Source organism: Acinonyx jubatus, chromosome E4, assembly GCF_027475565.1.
Source record: "Acinonyx jubatus isolate Ajub_Pintada_27869175 chromosome E4, VMU_Ajub_asm_v1.0, whole genome shotgun sequence".
In the NCBI taxonomy this organism is placed as follows: domain Eukaryota; kingdom Metazoa; phylum Chordata; class Mammalia; order Carnivora; family Felidae; genus Acinonyx; species Acinonyx jubatus.
In genome coordinates, this window is record NC_069395.1 from 12,280,494 (window position 1) to 12,293,768 (window position 13,275).

The 13,275-nt window shown below is 45.2% G+C and overlaps 1 long non-coding RNA gene across 1 annotated transcript; it reads right to left on the minus strand.

Annotated features, from left to right (window-relative positions):
• Positions 1-550: 550 nt before the first annotated feature.
• On the minus strand, positions 551-11,709 carry LOC106979496 (uncharacterized). Its single transcript, XR_003425739.2, has 4 exons — positions 11,559-11,709; positions 10,781-10,927; positions 8,873-8,939; positions 551-1,389 (listed from the first exon to the last, which is right to left on the minus strand). It is a non-coding gene; the product is annotated as an uncharacterized LOC106979496 (long non-coding RNA).
• Positions 11,710-13,275: the final 1,566 nt, after the last annotated feature.

The window sequence follows — 13,275 nt, forward strand, 5'->3', positions numbered from 1 at the left end:
GTTGGCTTGGTAAGGGCTTTTGACTTGTTCCCCACTTTTATGTGGTTGTGGGTGAACACCTCTTATTTTTGCTGTGATTTTGGAGAGGGAAACCTGGGACTCAGTCTCCTCTCTCCAGTTCCTACCCAGCACAAACAGGGACACCACCACCACTATCTACTACTCCCATCACCATTTATTACTACCATCAGCACCAAAAAGCCATTCCTTGGCACTCTGAACTCTCCCGGCATAACATCCTATTATTCATATTATTTTTATTGTCAAATTCCCCCCCGCCCCAAATTATCTATACTAGCTAGCTACTTACACCTCTTTAGCTCACTGTTATGCCTCATTTTTTTTTTTTTCCATATCCATTGTGGCTTATTTCCACCACTCTGTTGAGAGTGGGCTCTCAAAGGTCATCCATAGCTATTTAATTGAGAGTCAGTCCTCTTGTTATCTTCTTCACTTATTATCTGACCTCTGTGTACCTGTGTGAAGGGAAACTTTGAGACCAAAAACTAGAATGACAGAGTGGAACATTAAATACTAGAGTAGGGGTTTAGGGCTTTATTCAGTAGGCATTGGGCGATCCAATCCTGCTTTTAATCTATGTGAAACTGAGCAGTGAGTAGATTTATCCAAAAATGAGGAAGTGGGTAGAATATTGTCACAATAGTCTAGGTGGAGAAAGGTACTGAGGGTATAAATGAGAATAATGATACAGAGAATTGAATGTTAAGCAGGTTGGAGAGATAAGCAGGTTGAAAGAGTCTAATAGAGACGATTAAAGGTTGATGAAATACGTGGAGGGAAAGTGGAAGAGAGCCATAGCCTTTCTTACTTGTGTCCCTCATTTTTGACCTTCACGTTTTTACTCATATTCTCTCTTTCTATAATGTCCTTTCTCAGTCATCTCATCTCTGTTTGTTGAACTTCACTCTTCTTATCTCTGAAAATATCATTTTTATGAACTCTTTCTTTATCACCCCAGGTGGATATTACCTCTAATTTCTAAGGATTCTGTAGTACTTTATATGTCTTGACTTTTATCTCATTATCTTAGCATGACAATCTCCTCAGTCTGCTTTTAGGCAGATGGCATGTGGTTAAGGGTGTGACAGAGGCATAGGAACGAGGAAAGTGAAAAGGCCTGTTGGTAAGTATAAGGTTATGTGGTCTAATGACCAAGGTGAAATCGCAACCTTCATTTCATGGGTGGTGTGGATTTGGATTTCTATCATGTTTTTACTCTTTTTATTTTCACTTGTGACAGAGTTTTACAGTTTGGTTCTCAGGAGCTTACGTTAGAATAGAATGAATAGGAGGCACTTATCCTTTGGCAAATATTACTCAGCTTTCCACATCTCTCCATGAACTGGAAGAGGGTGCTGATTCTTCTTCCTAGAAATTAAAAAAAATTTCCTGCTTGTGATTTTACATTCAACAGTTCACTTCTATTATCTCCTGAGAATCTTTCTGAAGAATTTATTCTCCTGTGGCTGAATGCAGCATAATTGGTTTTCTAGAAAGATGCATTCAGACCCAACAAAACAATATTTTTTCCCCAGTAGTCTTTTCTTTCTCTAAAGAACTTCGTGTTTGGACTCTTTAGAAAAATGCAATATTGAGTGTTTGAGTAATACATTGAGGCAAATGAATATTTTCTGTGTCTACCCTTTTATTTTAAATGTGACTAAACTTTGAGAGTCATTTCAAAAGCGTAGGGCAATATTTCTAGTTGGATTCTCCCAGAGGCGGTTGAAATGGGAATGAGTTACAGGGGTGCTTTTTAAATGACACATTATGACACATCCACACATTAAGAAGATGACTGGCTTTCTGTTTTTCCTCTTTCTCTCCATTAATGTGTAAGCTGCTTTTGCCTCTTTCCAATAGTGACTATGATGTTTTGTCTCATCCCTTTTTTTCACATGACAGATAGGGTTTCACAGAATTTATTACAAATGCAAATTTTGGTGCAAAACGCTAATTTCAGAACCATCTTCAAAGATTCTGTTCAGGAGTTCAGGGCTGGAGTCCCATTTTCAATATCCACCCCCACCACCGCATCTTCCCTAGGGGACTTGGACGCAATGGGCCACGCTCTGGGAAACACAGGAGTGGGCCAACTGAGCATCGCCTTTCACCGCACGGTCAGTCGGCAGTGGCCATGGCTCACGAGGGAACAACCACTACATTTAGATCTGTAAGTTCTTTCTAACCCATCTCTTCTGAAGAGAAATTATAGGGCATATATCCAGTTACAGCTCAGTATCTATGAACCGAGAGGATTCTCTCAAGTTACCTGCCCTCATCGCTTTTAACCTCTTATTCTTGGGTTGTGACTATCTTGTTTACCTCAGGGAATCTTCAGATAGCCTTTTAAAAAAAACATTCTAAAGAGTAAATTAAATGTAAAGAGTATTTTGGGGCACCTGGGTGGCTCATGTCGGTTGAGCATTCAACTCTTGATTTCAGCTCAGGTCATGATCTCATGCTTTGTGAGTTCGAGCCCTGCTTTGGGCTCTGTGCTGACAGTGCAGAGACTGCTGGAGATTCTCTGTCTCCGACTCTCTCTCTCTGCCCCTTCCCTGCTCTCTCTCTCTCTCTCTCTCAAAATAAATAAACATAAAAATACTTATTAAAAGTAAAGAGTATTTCACATGGTATGCGGGTATCAGTGAAGAATTTGGACTTAAATGACCCTGAAATTCTACAATTCAATAAATGTTCTCTATAATATTATATTCTATACTGTATAAAAATATGTTAAAATGACATATTAAAATACAGTAAGACCTCTTTCTCTGAGAGAATGTGCAGCTAAAGTTATGAATTTATTTCTCGTCTCTTTGCAGCCTTCCCTTTACCTTTTTTGTGTGAAATAACTTGCCTTTATAATTTACCTTGTTATGATCTTGGTGCATAAATGTTACAACGATTATGGGTACCTGGGCTGGCTATTGGCGTTTTTTGTTAACTTATAAAGGAAACCGAGACAAAGTCAAAATGTCGGAACCAGTTTAATGATGGGATCCCAGTTATGGCTGTATGTACATCAAAGACACAGGGAACTAGGTGCTATTCATTAGGACACTCCATCAAGTGCGTTAAATAGCTACTGTCATTTCATCCCCCCCCCCCCCCATTTTATTCTTATTTGAGTCATACAAGGTAAGTGTAACCACTTCGGTTTTACAGAGCAGACAGCAGAGACTCCGTGACCAACCTGCCTTGACCACCTTGCCTGCCTTGACCACCAGTGTCAAAGGCAAAACGTGGAACTCGGGCTTACCTGATGGCGAAATCTGTCCTTCTCCCAGCCTACTGTGCCGCTCTGATGCTTAATTCAGTTTAGGGATACCAAGTGAATCAACGTAGATTTTGTTCTGATTCTGGCGAGGAGCAGACTCTTTTATAAAGTGACCAGCAGCTGATTGCCAGTGGCCACACAGAGCTCATGGTTTCTAGGGTGGCAGGTATGTAACACTGGAGAGTGGGACAAAATCAAGACAGAGCAGAAGTAGCTATTTGAAGGGTTTCAAAACCCTTGACCGACACTTGCCTCCTGGGACCGTTTTGATCTCACTCCTTTTCTGTCACCCCTTTCTTTTCAAGACTTAACTCACCCCAGCCCTAACCCTTCCTGCTGGTGGGTGCCCCATTCACAAGGGAGCAGATACCAGATGGGAGAAGTTGAAGAGACAGTTGTTGGGCGATTGTTCTTATGAGTTATGTCCTTGGGCTCTTGGTTGGAGGGCTCCGATCTGAAAGCTTGCTTCAAATCCACTGAGAAAGTAGCATGATTTAAGTGGTGGCCTGGAGAGGGCTGGGGGGGCCGACAGTGAGGACTAATTTGTTCTTTAAGTTTATCTAATGGTTTGCAAGGGTGGAAATATCTGCTGGGGAGATGTGATGGATTCTCCTAGGAAACTGACTTCACCAGATAATTCTTTAGAAACTGTTTTCAGAAGCGAGACAAGTGGTGTGAATCTGCTGACACAGGGAATCAGCTCTGTGTCTGGGACCGGGTCACAGACCCCGAGGCGTGCCTGTCGCGATACAACGGGGATGATTTTTCAGAGGGCAAACGCTCACGCTGAGTGACTTTCAAAGCTGTTCCAGGACATTTCTCAGGCTTTTCAACTCTGGATACTCTTTCCCACGGTGCAAGGGCCAAGAGAAGGGATCCTGGGCTCTCTTCCCTGGCCCCCAGGATGGGAATTCAGGGGGAAAAGGTCACCTATTCTCATGCCACAAAAGAAAACGTATTCATCAGTTTTTGAGCAAAGGAGCTTCAGTCTGCAAATAGGGGAATTGCTAAGAGCTCATGAGCTCTCTTCCCCAAGCTGGTGCTGTAATGGGGGCGAAGGGGGGCGCGGATGGTGTTGTCCTCCTTCAGGTGAGAAGGGAGTGTTCTGGACTTCTCTTGATAAAACCCCTTCCAATTCCAGTAAAAACATGCGCTCCAAAGCCATCATCTTTTTTTTTTTTTTTTTTTTTTTTTTTTTTTTAACTATTTACTGGAGGGATTCTGAGAGAGAGAGAGAGAGAGAGAGAGAGAGAGAGAGAGCACACAAACAGCTGAAGTGGCTTCGCGGTCACCTCTCCTATTGCTTTTCTTGCTGGAGAATATTTCACATCACAGGATTTTCCTTCTCCTCTGTGCTGTTGATCCAGCCAAGATCTTCACATCCTCCCCAACACAGATTAAAGATGACACAGGGTGGGGGAAAAAACAGGAGGAAATTGCGTTTGAAAGTTTTGTTCCATTTGTATGACCAGCAATGAAAACTCTTTGTGGTCCCCACCCCAGATTGTAGCAGCAGGGCCCCGAGGCTGCCTGGCTATGAATTCATTTCCAGTCCAGCCAGCTAAGACAACGCTCATATGAATTAATGGGCCTTGCTGGACCTCGCCTCCCTCTACTCACTTCACTAAGCCCAGCCCCAGTCTACAGTGGCTGCACATAGGCGCACACATCACTCCCGCCCTTGACCTGAAGGGCACACCGAACTTGGTGCGTGCATGAACCATGCTGCACCCTGTTTGGGACACGGGAACAAAGCTAGCCGTGTGCTCTTGGAGGACAGAGGACCCGAGGCGGCTCCCTTGGCCCAGTGAGGGAGTCTCCCTTCTTACCCCGCATCTGCCCATCCTTCTGGAATCTGTAGTGTGGCTTCGATCTGGCCTCTTGGGAGAGGTGAAATACGGCTTCGCTTTGGAACAGCTGAGGTTTGCTCATGGCAGCAGAGGGGCTGGAGTCTTAAGCCTATGATGTGGCCGAGGCCAGCATTTCTTAGTAATGAGTCTTGCAGACATATCCCGGGAGAGGAAGTTAGATTAGGGCAAGGCAAGTGAATGAGATTGTTTAAAGGCTGCAAGGAGATTAAAAAAAAAAAAAAAAAAAAGCAATTCCTCCTCAGTTAGGGTTGTGATGTTCTCTCTCTTGGGTGAATGCGCAGGCAGTGTGGGGTTAGGGCTCTCAGCCTAGACCTGGAGATTTCATGTCAGAGGAAATGAGGATGGTGGGAGTGGGGGTGGGGGGGATGGGGGAGGACTGTGTAGGAGATGGATAATGGATTGTGAGCAATTTGCCGCTTTCCACGGAGCCTCCTGGGGCCAGCCTTCCTCACCTCCCATAACTGCGAATTACTCTGGTGCCTGAGCCGCCTCCTGGATTTAGCGTCTGCTGTACGTTGGAGGGACTGCAGGGCTGGTGTTCACACCTGGGGCGGGGGAGCAGGGGCAGAAAAATGCCTTGTACCCAGCAGTCACTCTGTAATTAGTTATTGAGTGACTAAATGAAAAAGCTATTTTATGAGCCACTTTTTGACAGTCTGTTGCCCCAGTGGAGTTGAAAATGGGCTCATTTTTGAGGCTCACAGCTGTTCTGTCCTCCCTGGGCTTCTCCTCAGGCACCGTGTACCATCTGGTGGGCATGAGATGCCTCAAGTCCCATAGCCAGCTGGGAAGGACGGGCTGGGAGGCAGTACTTCTGTTCCTGCTACTTCGATGTAAGCTGAATTCCTCGTTTTACTTTTTAAGAGATAGAAAGTTCCTCATTTTTTGTAGAGTTGGTGTAACCCAAAATAATGGAACCCGTGGGGAGACACGCCAAGCACATCTCAAGATAATCCACTTGCTTCCGATGGTGCTTTTGATTTAAACAGGGGTGGGATCTTTGCGAGACCAGGCTGCTTGGAAAGAGCACGTGATCTGGTCAGCCTGATGTAGGGTGGGATGTATCATCAGCCCTTGCAGGAGGACCGTGACCTACATCAACATTGGGTACGAAATCCCGGGTTGGTGGGATTTCATGGTGCAACCTTTGAGAGCCCTTCCATTATAATAATTGCTCAATAGTTGAATAAAGTTAAAGAAAAAGAGAGATGAGAGAGAAAGAGAAACAAAGATTCCTCCCCTCACCCCCCTAAGTAATGAGACTCTTGGATGAAGTTCCCTACTTACTGCCACCCAGATCTGGGAGAGAGGGGGGAGCTCCTGAATCCGGGTAGCAGGTTGGCATTTCTAATCTGAGCCCGGGTTAATCTGCTGTGTGTACGGGTTGTTGAGCGAACTGGTAAACTACCCGAGAGTCTTGCCTGAATGATGAACTGACACTAACTGACAAGACCTGGCGTATGACTCCAACCTCACTGAATTTCCTCTTTCTCCTGCCAGTGGTCGTGGCAGCCCAGGATAAGGTGACGGGGAGACCACAAGGGCAAATGTGACATAAGGCATCTTGAGAACTTCCAGCTGGTTGGTAGTGCCTCACGGGACAGGAGCCTTCTCTCGTAGGCTGGGAAGGCAGTGGGACCAGCACACGATCATGTGGATCAGTGTTCACTTTTCCAGATGCAAAGAGAGGAGACATGGTTACTTTGCATACATTTTGATAACATCCCTTGGGCAAGAGGTAGGTATAACTCACAATAGATAACCTCTGCTTTTGTTCCAGCGTTGTCTCCTTTATCTGCAACATGGGGGTGTTGAGTGATGCCACAGGCAGCTGGAAGGCCTCATTTATTTGACCTAATTATTCCCAATGTAGACCTGACTCATCAGAACGGGCTCTTCTTCAAAGGAAATGAGAGCCAGATTGTCTCCTTGGCAGCCATGGGAAACAAATGCTATCCACAGAATGGCTGAGATATTGAAAAAAGGCACGGTTGGCTTTTGGGGCCAGCTGTCATTTAACAGTGTGACCAGGAATGGAGGACTGGAGGGAGGGGAGTGTCAACTTCTGACATTCTAGCTGTCTCAAAATGTTCTTAATAAAATTAACTCACTTTTGGATGCCGTGGGCAAAAGTAACCCCATATTAAGAACCCAGGGAAAAATGGAAACTCTCAGTGGGGTGTTTTTTTTTAAATATTAATAATTGAGTAAATTTCCATGGGTATACTGGGGGGACTTTTCACAGGGGAACCTTCTTATTTCTTGGTCCTCTCAGGTGCTCTATTGAAGAATTGAAGGATGGGGAAATGGAGAAGGGGAGTTGAAATGACCCTCTTGTTGCCATTAGGCAAATCCAGCACAGAATGGGAACGGCGTGCCGCATTCCCTCTCCGAACGGCCTGCCTTAGCTCAACGATGCATATCTGAACTTAACACTTCATCTTAGACAGTCGCCAGTTGTCCATACCGAAACGCAGGTGCACTGAAAATACTCATGTAACCCTTCCCCGGTCCCACCGTCCTGTTGTACAGTCGTGGTTAAGAATGCCACAACCCTAAGAATTCGGGAAAGATGTGCACTTGGCTGATCCCTGTGGCACCGTCTGGCTCTCGGCCTTTTGTGCAGCAATTCCCGAAGCACCAGACTGTGAAGATGCCCGACTGACAACATTGTTCCAGCGTCGGCCTGCTGTTGCTGGAGAGGAGCCTCCAAAGATGCCGTGTTTGATCTCAGCCTGGATCCCCTCTGGGAGGAGGAGAGGGAATCCCACAAGCTATTCATTAAGAAGATCCTGTTGTTTGATCACGTCCTCTGACACCGTAGCCATGCACGCATACAGGTGTAGTTGGCATTCTGACGTGTGCATAGTGCGTTTCGTCTCTTCCCTGGAGTCCAGGCCAAAGCCTGAGGTTCCTTTTGACACAACTCTGCCCAAAACTCTGGCTTTGTGCTCTCTGGCGCTCTGCAATAACATACCAGCTCTGTGGTGTGGCCAGTGTTTACTTAATTGGCGGGAGGACTTTTTAATCTCCAAAGGCAAACGTTTCTTCTGCATTCCACATAGGTAAGATGTGGTTTGCTGTGGTACCAGGGTAAGGATTTGGGGTGGGGAGGGAATGAAGGAAGGAAAAACAATCCTTAGGGCTAAAGTCACGGGAGGGGGTGGGTGGCCAAGAAAGAGAATCGAGTCATTGGGTGTGGGGGGAGGGGGGGAGGGGAGAAGATGAAAAATCAACAGGCATTGTTTTAAAGAGTCAGAACTGTGACTGACCATATGCTCACTTTGCAGTTATTTCCAAAAATAGACGACTAGTGGTGAGAAGCAACTGGTTTCTGATGCTTTATGAGTGGGTCAGGGAAGATGATTTCCAATTGTTGGGGTAAGATACAGGGTAGGCTGTATATCCAGGGGAAAGAGGTGGTTTAAGCTTTACGGTGCATTGGATTCGATTTCACAGAGCTTTTTACTGGCTAGACAGCGCTGTTAGCTAAGTGAGAGGAATTCACCTGAGGATAAAAGGGGCTGGTGACCCGGAGCAGGCCCTTACAGGTATTCTGTATCTTGAATAGAGCTCATCTGCCAGCAGTGAAACAGTCATCAAGAAATGGGGCCCCGGGAGTACAAGGATGGCCAGAGGTGATACACCGCAGACCATCTGGGTAATGGGACGAGGTCCATCAGGGGGCGTTAGTGCTCACCTTCTTCACAGACCCCTGGATGAGCGGTGACTCCTAGGTCGGAGATTTCCTGAACCTGTCACGTTTCCTGGAAAAGAAGAGGTTGAGGGTGCCCTGTTTTCAGGGGAAGAACAACTTTGCTGTAAGTTGTGTTGCTCAATGGTAAATGTTTACACGTTTCTACAACTTTGATTTATTTTGATTGTGGTAATTCATAAAAGATGTTGTAGCTCCGAAGCTTGGCAGTTCCCCCAAAGCACAATCTGCCAGAGACTCTCCCCAGGATCTGCTTACCTATTACAGAAACCAAGAGAGTCCCAGCAGGACAGAGGCGTGTGGATGGCAGAGAACATCTCTGGAGGTGAGAATATGGCAACAAGGAATCCCGAGACATAACAAATGCGCCCGTCTGGCTTCTTTTCTGGATGCACACAGCGTCTCTACTTCTCTCTAAAACTGGGGCAACGCTAGAGGTATTAGTTTCTTGAAATGTTCGCAAGTCCTTGCAACGCAGTGCTGGGATTTGCAGTGATGTATGTAGACGGGACATGCCTCAAATGGAACGTTGCTGATTGAGTTTTAGTCCCGGGGGCTAACATTCCATCTTATGGATTATTGTGTCCAGCTTTCAAGTTCATGTTGAGCTCTGAACAGCTGTTAGGCCTTTGATGCTCATCTCCCCAGAGCCCAATCTTTCAGCTGACTGCTTTCAGCTGACTGCAGAGCCATGTGCCATGAACTCCGGGACTGACGTAGGAAGTCACAGCCCTGGTCTTGTTAGGACTGCTTTGCAAAGCTGAGGGCAAGGATACGCAGAGATGTGGGTTGATTTGTTCTTTTAATGCCGTTTTTTTTTTTTTCAGCTCAAGTGAAACAATAGTATGTCATCATTAGTAGATTTCATAAACGTTTATTGGGCATCACCATATGTCAGGCCGAGATTCAAAGTTTAATAATACACAAAGCAGCCATTGAGGAATTTATACGTGGTGTATATTTCTCTCCCTTCACTAGACTCAGCTTGGGAAGCACGGTGTTATTCTCAGTTATCTTCTGATCTCTGCCATCCAGCATCAAGCCTGGCCCATGATGGGTATTTAACAAATGTTGAAACAGTATGCAAAAAGCAGTTTGCCTTGAGATTTTCCTTTCTTGTTCTCTAACAGCCTTGCCTCACGCATATCAACTGACGGATTTCCTCCTATCAAAATACCAGAACATCTTTCCCTCTAGATGCTTATTTCCTATCGCACCTCTTACAACTACTGTGAAGAGAAGCAAACTTTTTTCCTTTATGGCAAGAGGGACTTCTCACTAGTATCTATGATCATCCATAAAGGCAGACATTTTTTTTGTCCTTTTGTTCACTGCTATTTCCCCAGCACCAAAAATATTGCCTGGGACATAGTAATCACATGTCAGTTCATGTCTTTGTAATTATTTGTTGAACGAATACATAAAATTGAAATCAGGACAAAAGATCTTGGCATATTAGACAGGTTCAGTTAAGCTATGTGGCAGTAACAAATAACCCTGGAAATCTCAGAGGCTGAACACATATAGGTTTGTTTCTCTTTTCCACAGAGCTGGCTGGGGATCCCGCTGCCTTCTAGATCAACTCCTTTCCCAGTGGTAACACCAGGATCCAGTATGACCGCATCCTGTAGCTAACCTGGAATGTATAGCTTTGGGCTTGCTCTCCTAGGGGAAGGGAGGGCGAAAGGGTTGCACACTGACTCATAAATGCTTTTGCCTGGAAATGATGCATGTCACTTCTGTTCACAGTCTTTTGGCTACATGGCTGGGAAATGTGGGTGAGCCCATGAGTATCTGGTGGGCATGCTCCACTAAATATGTTAGTCAGTGCTTGCTAAGTGATGCTGTAATACCTTAGGAAAGCGACTCTTTGTGTCCCACCCTTAGTCTTACCACTTCGGTGCATGACGGCCAGCTTCCCAATGCGTATCTGCGTATCTTTGCCTGAAGTCTCTCTTGGGTCGCTGGATCTCGCTTTGGGCTCCTGCTTTGCCTTCAGCATAAGAGGCTCTGGGTGCCAGGAAGCCACCCTACGTCAGGCTGAGATTAAGGCTGAATAAGACACAGAGCAGCCATCGAGGAGTTTATACTGTTTACGTTTCTATCTCCCTCACTAGACTCAGCTTGTTAAAGGCGGCATCGACTCAATCGATGACTGCTGGGCTTTAGTGTATAAATAGCTCAGCCCCGTCACTACTCAGCTGGCGGCATGACCGGGAGGTGCATTTTCTGCACTGGCTCCCAGAGACGGCAGGGGGGTTAAGCTCTAATTGTCCGCAGCGATGACTTACTTGATAACAACCCTATAACTGGCTGTCTTCCCCTCCCCATCTCACTTCTTCATTCCCCTGACAGTGTTTCTTGAGATTTCCTCTCAAATAAACTGTTTACATTTGATTTTGTGTTTTAGGATCTTCTTAAGGAGGAGCTCCAAACTAAAATAGAAAGTTGCCTACATAGTTCTCCTTGTGTGTGTGTGTGTGTGTGTGTGTGTGTGTCTGTGTGTGTGCGTGTGTGCGTGTGCATGTATGAGCGGGGTGGCGGGGGGGAGATTGATCATACGGATTTGGGAAGGGCATAAGAGAGGTCTCCTCACTGTCTCTATCTGAGGAACTGTTTGGTGGCTGGAATGAAGGAAGTGAATGGAATACAAGGGCAGGAAGGAGAATACCTGAGATGCCAGAAAGACTTTTTCCTGTTACCGTGTTGTTAAAAACATAAAACCTGGATCTTGTTATTACAGTATTGGCTCCCTGAAGTCCTGGGGAGAAAAGTTCTCGAAGGCTTTCTAAGGTGGACACTTCCCTGCCTGTCAACACGAAAGCCATGGTAACTGGAGTTTTGTGTTTCTCAGCACCCGTTGGTGGGGTTCCAGAAGCCCCTTTGGACACTATTCTCAGAGTCCAGGCTGGGAAAAGTCCTGAAGTGGTGACAATGGTCTTCAGTTTTTCACCTCTCCTTTTAATGTCCTCTGCTCCTTTTTGGCAATCTCCTGTGTCCCAGGGTCAAATATTGCTGAAGTGACCTTATAATTTGTCATCCAAACCAGGCCTTTTTTGTTCTCAACTCCCAGTAAGACATCACATGAGCAATCCACACTTACTCAGCCGGTGGCGGCACCAGGATTTAAGGGGGTGCTTCCTCGCTGCATGTAGCACCCTGTGTCCCGCATTGACTGTGGCAAAGGGTTTCATCACAGAGAAGAAGGGCCCCATCTCCGGGGTGGGAATCAGGAAATGCAGGAACAGACTCTGGTCTGTTGCTCACTCATAGGGGAAATTTGGCAAGTCATTTTGTTTCTCTGGGGCTAAGGGTCAGTATCTATGGAAGAGAGGCTTAGGACTGGAGAATGATAATGATCATGGTAGCAGTAGCCACACTTTATATATTTAGTGGCTTAGACTTAAGAGCGTGGACTCTGAAGCCAGAAACCTGGGTTCAAATCCCAACCCTATCACTTACTCACATGAGATCTGGCCAAATTACTCATACATTTTCTTGGCAGTGTTACTACGGCACAAATGCCACATCATAAACTGTACGTATTCAGCGTGTACAATTTTTAAGTTTTGATATACGCATATGCCCATGAAACCATGAAACTCTGACTACAATCAGGACAATGCACCTGTACGTCACCTCCCTGGCAAAGTTTCTGCGTGTCCCCTCCAAATAGTCACCTCCCCATCCCGCCCCCACTGATTTCTCCGTCACTATACATTAGTTTGCATTTTCCGGCGACCACTGATTTCTCCGGCGACCACTGATTTCTCCGTCACTATACATTAGTTTGCATTTTCTAGAGATTCACATAAATGAAATCATGCAGTAGATTTTCTTTATGGCTTGACTACTTTTACCCTGCATCACTATTTTGAGATTCACTGTGTTTTGTATCAATAGTTCATTCCTTGCGGTTGCCGACTGGTGTTCCAGAGCATGGATACATCGCAGCTCATTTGTCCACCTGCTGCTGGACATTTGGGTTGTTTGTGAATTTTTGGATATTGCAAATAAAGCTCCCTGAATATTTATGCATAATTCATTGCATTGATACGTGCTTTCTTTTCTCTTGGGTAAATAGTAGAATGGTAGGCTCCTAAGGTAGGTATCTACGTTAACATTTCAAGAAACGGCTACATCATTTTCTGAAGGATTTTTACGTTCTAAATTCTAAAGTAAAGTTTACATTTCCACCAGCAGTGTATAGGACAAAGATTTTAGTTCCTCCCCATCCCATTCAATGCTTGTTTTGGGCTTTATTTTATTTTATTATTTCATTTTATTTTGGTATGGTCATTATTTTAAATAGGTGTGTGGGAGTATCTCATTGTGGTTTTAATTTTTTTTACTCACGATGAATGATGATGAGCATCTTTTTATGTGAA